This window comes from Nicotiana tabacum, chromosome 23, assembly GCF_000715075.1.
Source record: "Nicotiana tabacum cultivar K326 chromosome 23, ASM71507v2, whole genome shotgun sequence".
Lineage (NCBI taxonomy): Eukaryota > Viridiplantae > Streptophyta > Magnoliopsida > Solanales > Solanaceae > Nicotiana > Nicotiana tabacum.
In genome coordinates, this window is record NC_134102.1 from 93668165 (window position 1) to 93674399 (window position 6235).

Here is a 6235-nt window from a genome sequence, read left to right on the forward strand (position 1 = left end):
ATGTTGGGGCCAAGAAAGCTGAAACAAGAGTAAATGATATCTTTGCCATCAAGCGATCCCCAGGAGAGGGATTGAGGGACTTCCTCACCCGGTTCAACAGGGTGAGAATGACCTTGCCAAATATTTCCGAAGGAATGACCGTCGCAGCCTTTCAAAATGGGTTGAGTAGAGAACGCTCGAGGCTACCAGAAAGCTACTGATTCAGTTAATGAAGTATCCACCGACCACTTGAGATGAAATCCATAATGCCTACTGTGCTGAGGTCAGAGCAGACGACGACGACCTCAATGGACCAACCCGGCGACTCACCTCAGTACAATTTGCACCCAGGAAAGAACGCAGAGATAATATGAGGAGAGATTATCCAGTATCGCGGCCAGGTAGGGAACGACACCAACCCTATATCAATATACCATTTTCCACTTTTTGTTATGAAGACGGCCCGTCTAGACTGAGATCAGAACCTCACAAGAAACACAAATATATGCCTCCCTTATTATATGCTCACAATTTTTGTGTATCGCCTATAGAAGTGGTCTATTCTCTCGAGAGGCTCTGAACAAAAGTCAAGTAGCCACCCAAGATGAGGTCGGATCCAAACACAAGAAAATTTGATTCCCTCTATGAGTTCCAACAAGAATGTCGACATAAAACAGAAGATTGCATCGCTCTGAGGCTAGACGTGACAAACTTACTATAGCAAGGGCACCTCAAAGAATTGTTCACCGACAAGGGCAGGAACACCTTGGCGACGGGTCGAGAATGTCCAGGTCCACCAAATCCCCCTTCACCAGCTCATACAATCAATATGATTATTTGTGGCAGCGACAACGCCTCTATCAAAGACATCAAATTCACCGCCACCCACAAGCTCAAAAGATCGATCACTCACGAACGGTATGACGGTCTCGAAGAAAGTATCACCTTCGATGAGTCAGATGCCGATGGTTTGACTTTCCCTTATAATGATGTATTTGTCATTACTTTAAAAATTTTAGATACCAATGTTAAAAGAATTATGATAGATGGCAGAAGTGGAGCGTGCATCATCCATAACCGAGTCCTCACACAGATGAGACGTGAGGACAAGATAGTGCCATGTTGTATCACTCTAACAGGTTTTAACAATGTAGTTGAACGAACTTCAGGAGAAATCACACTCCTCGTTCTCGCCGGTGGAGTAACTCTAGAGATGACATTCCATATCATGGACCAGGACACTGCATACAATGCCATCGTGAGGCGACCATGGATACACCCCATGAGAGCTGCCCTCTCCAATTTATACCAAGTGATTAAATTCCCAATACCTTGGGGAATATTCAGCATATGGGGAGAACAACGTACATCTCGGGAATGCTACCGAATCGTCATGGACATCACGATAACTCAACAAAATAAGGAAAAAGAAAAGGAAGCATAGCAATCAGCAGGGTTGAGGTCACCTTAAGGCGAAGCCGAGGAAACTATTATGGATCCAAAGACGGTCGAAGCCGCTGAATCAACCATAGAGAACCTCGACCTCGTTCAATTAGATCATAACGACCCCGGTAAAAAGGCCTACATCGGCTGCAAACTCTGAGAACTAGGTAAATTTAGTCAATTCTGAATAATTAATGTAGATTTGTTTGCCTTTAGTCATGCAGACATGCCAGGTATCCCCAAAGAAATCTCCACACACAAGCTGCATGTCGACCCCTTCTACCCCCCCCCCCCCCGATAAGGCAGGTCCGATAAAAGTTCAACCTTGCCATCAATGAGGCCGTCAACGAAGAAGTAGAGAAGTTATTAGCAAAAGGCTCCATCAGGGAGGCGAAGTACCCCAAATGGATAGCCAATGTGGTGATGGTGAAAAAGAAAAATAGGAAATGGAGAATGTGTGTGGACTTCACAGACCTAAATAAGGCATGCCCAAAGGATTCATTCCCACTACTACACATCGGCCAACTCATCGACGCAATGGACGGGCACGAGCTGTTAAGTTTCCTGGACGCCTATTCAGGTTTTAACCAAATACTCATGAAGGAAGAGGACAAAGAGATAACCACATTCATCACCCATATGGAAACATATTATTATAGGGTCATGCCATTTGGGTTGAAGAACGCAGCGGCCACCTATCAAAGGTTGGTCACAAAGATGTTCAAAGATCAACTCGACAAAACCATTAAGGTATATATAGATGACATGCTGGTCAAGTTCGTGAAGGCAGAGGATCATATCGACCACCTAAAGGAAGCTTTCGATATACTAAGAAAGTGCGAAATGAAATTAAACCTTGAGAAATGCATGTTAGGCATAGCCTCAAGAAAGTTTTTAGGTTTCTTGGTATCACAGTGAGGGATTGAGGTAAACTAAGATAAAATCAAGGTTATCGACGGGATACCAGAACAATTGACCACTAAAAATCAAGTCCATAGACTGTCAGGTTGAATTGTCGCCCTATCCAGATTCATCTCGCGGTCATCTGATATATGTCGCAGGTTTTTCAACGTACTAAAAAGGGATAACGGCCCCGAGTGGATGCCCGAGTGTGTACAATCACTATAGGAACTGAAGGCGTACTTGTCATCACTACCCCTACTCTCAAAACCTGAACCGGGGGAGCGCCTCCCCGTCTACCTCGCCGTCTCGGAAGTAGCAGTAAGTGCGATCTTAATTCGAGAAAACAAAGGTACGCAATCTCTAATCTATTATATCAGGTAAACATTTGTCAATGCCGAGACGAGGTACCATCACCTTGAGAAACTAGCCTTGGCCCTGGTCGTAGCTTCACGAAAGCTTAGACCCTATTTTCAATGCCACCCTATCTCAGTCGTCACCACTTTTCCTTTAAGAAGCATATTACACAAACTCAAGTTGTTGGGGAGGCTGGACAAATGGGTCATCGAGTTAAGCGAGCAAGACATCGTTTATCAGGCTCGCACAACGATAAAGTTGCAAGTACTCGCCGACTTCGTCGCAAATTTTAGCGCAAAAGTAATGCCGAAGGTTGAAAAAGAAGCCACTCAGGCTTCTCTTCAGACATAAGACCTTTGGGTCCTGTACACCGACGGTGCATCCAATGCATGTCGGTCCGGGATGGGACTCGTACTCGAGGTCCCCACGGGGGAGATAATTTACCAATACATAAGATGCTCCGACATGACTAATAACGAGGTCTAGTATGATACTGTAATTGCAGGATTAAGACTGGAACTCAAGTATGGAGTGAAGCGATTAAAACTTTGTTGCGATTCTCAGCTCGTAGTCAACCATGTTACTAGGACTTTTCAAATCAAAGAGCAGAGGTTGTAGAAATATCAGACCGAGATATAAAGATTGTTACCCAATTTCGACGAGTGCCACATCAACCAAATTCCACGAAATCAGAATGTCGAAGCAGACGGTCTTGCCAAGTTGGCCGCCGCTACCAAAAGTGTAACCCTGGGGGATAAGAGTATAGTTCACCTCCTCAGCTCAGCATTGGACCATATCGAGGTAAAATCTGTAATTCTAACTTGGGACTAGTGAAATTGTATTATAAGCTATTTGCAGGACGACATCCTCCCAAACGACAAAAAGGAAGCCAAAAAGTTGAGAATGCAAGCTGCCAAGTACAAACTCCTTCATAATAACTTATACAAGAGAACATATGACGGTCCCTGGGAAAAATGCTTAGGCCCGACTAAACCCAATGCGTCATCGATAAAGTCCATGAAGGTCACTACGGCAGTCGCTCAGGTGACCGAGCCCTCGTCAAATGCCTGATACGGGCTGGGTACTAATGGCCCACCATGAAAAATGATACCCTAGGATTCGTGAAGAAATGCGAGCAGTGTCAAAAATATGCCCCGATAATTCACCAAGTAGATGAGCACGTCCACTCTATCACTTCTCTGTGGCCTTCATTAAATGGGGAATGGACATCATGGGACCACTACAACCAGAACGAGGTAACGTAAAATTTCTTTTAGTTTTAACTGACTATTTCTCTAAGTGGGTGGAAGCAAGAGCATTCGCCCAAGTACGTGAGCAAGAGGTAATTACCTTCATATGGAAAAACATCAGTTGCCGATTCAGCCTACCCAAAGAGATAAGTTGTGATAACGGGCCCCGGTTCACGGGAAGAAAAACCACTGAGTTCTTCGAAAAATAGCACATTAAGAGGATACTTTCAACTCCTTATCAACTAGCTGACAATGGGCAAGAGGAATCCTCCAATAAGTCCATACTGAACATCATGAAAAAGAAACTCGAAGAGGCTAAGGTACTGTGGCCGGAAATACTCCCAGAAGTATTATGTGCACATAGAACCACCCCGAAGACGAGCACAAGAGATACACCTTATTATCTAGACTATGGAACAGAAGCAGTTATATTGGTTGAGGTCAAGAACCCAGCCCGAGGCACTCCCATAAAAGCATTACCAACAAGGACGAGAGTAGGAGGCAAGATCTCGACGAAGTCGATGAGCGAAGAGATATGGCATACATAAGTATGGTTGCCCAGAAACAACAAGAAGAGCGTTACTATAACAAAAAGGCAAAGGTCCAACTGCTCAAGATTGGGGACTACGTATTCAAAGCCAAAACACAAGCAAAAAAGGATCCATGAGAAGGTAAGTTGGGAACTAATTGGGACGGACCATATAAAATCATAGCCAAAGCAGACAAGGGTTCATACCAACTGGAAACCATGGAAGGGAAACCCCTTCCAAACAATTGGAATATCAGCCACCTCAAGTACTTTAACTTCTAAAAAATAAGAAATGCCCTGTAAGTCGTACTCTTTTTCCCTTACTTGAGTTTTGTCCCAATAGGGTTTTCTCAATGAGGTTTTTAATGAGGCGACGAATGGGACACATCGAGTTGAAGTACACGAGAGCTGACCAATTTTTCACTGTCCGACTCCTCAAGATTTTCCAAGCCAAACAATGAAGGGACCAGATGTACTGGGACCGGAACGCCAGCAAACACCCAAAACTTGTAACTTTCTCCAAAATTTGCCTAAGGGAAAAATAATGTAATCAGAGCAACAACGTCACATTTATAGAAGTACATCTTTATCAAAACTGCTCTAATAAAAGGTTAAGTTCGACCAACCTCGAACAACACCTATCGGCCCTCGGCCACGATTTAATGAAAGGTAACATTCAACCAAGTTCGAACAACACCTATCGGCCCTCAGCCACAATTTAATGAAAGGTTAAGTTCGACCAAGTTTGAAAACCACCTATCGGCCCCTCGGCTACGACCTAACTTAAAGGTACATTCGACCAGCTTGAACAACACCTATCGACCCCTGGCCACATCTCAACTAAGAGACATACTCGACTTGTTTAAATAAAGGGTCAATAAGGCACACGACTATTCGCTCCAAAGGGTACGTCCACCTAGAGGATAACAACAAAAGGAATAAATAAGAAAAATATGCAAGTACAGAAATTAAACATGCAAGTACAGAAACAATACGCAGAAATGAAAAAGGTGCGTATAAAGCAAAAGTCAACTTTGATATTCAGATGAAGAGTTTCTACAAGAGCGCTCGAAAACGCCAACAAAAAATATACAAGTTAAAACAAAAACTAATATCCATCACTATCCCGGCCTCTGACGCCCTCTCCATCCTCGTCTTGACCGTGAGCGGAGTCATACCAAGCACCATCCGTGATCCGGTCTATACCCTCTTACCCATCCTCCTTAAAACCAGGTTGAGACATGGCAGGATCATAATCACAAGAGAACCGAGCCTCACGAGCTTTAACTCGAGCATCCTCGAGGGCTGTCTCATTAATAGAGATCGTCGTATTCAAATCACGGAGCATATCCAGCCGGGCTTCAGCATGGATCCACTCCTCGTACAATTCCCGAGGAATGTTAGGACACTCAGAAGCATTAGATGAAGAGGGTCGAGCAAGAAGTTGGGCCTTCTTGGCCTCAAGAGCAGCAACTCGATCATGCAACTCAGAGTTTTCCTTGTCTAGCTACCCAATCCTCTCCTCAAATCGGTCCTCTTTAGCCCTAGCCGTTGATAGATCATTATCCCGCTCAGAACGGAAAGTCTTTTTTGCCAGCTCGAGAATATCAATCTTTCTCCGAGCATCCAGTCGGGAAGACTCTGCCTGCTTGAGCATTTGTTGCTTCTCAGCGACCTCCCCCATGAGAGTGTCGGTTTCAAGATAGCATCCATCCAGATGGCTTCGTAGTTGAACCAACTGAGTCTGTAGGTAGCTGTATTGGGCCTCCTCTCCCTT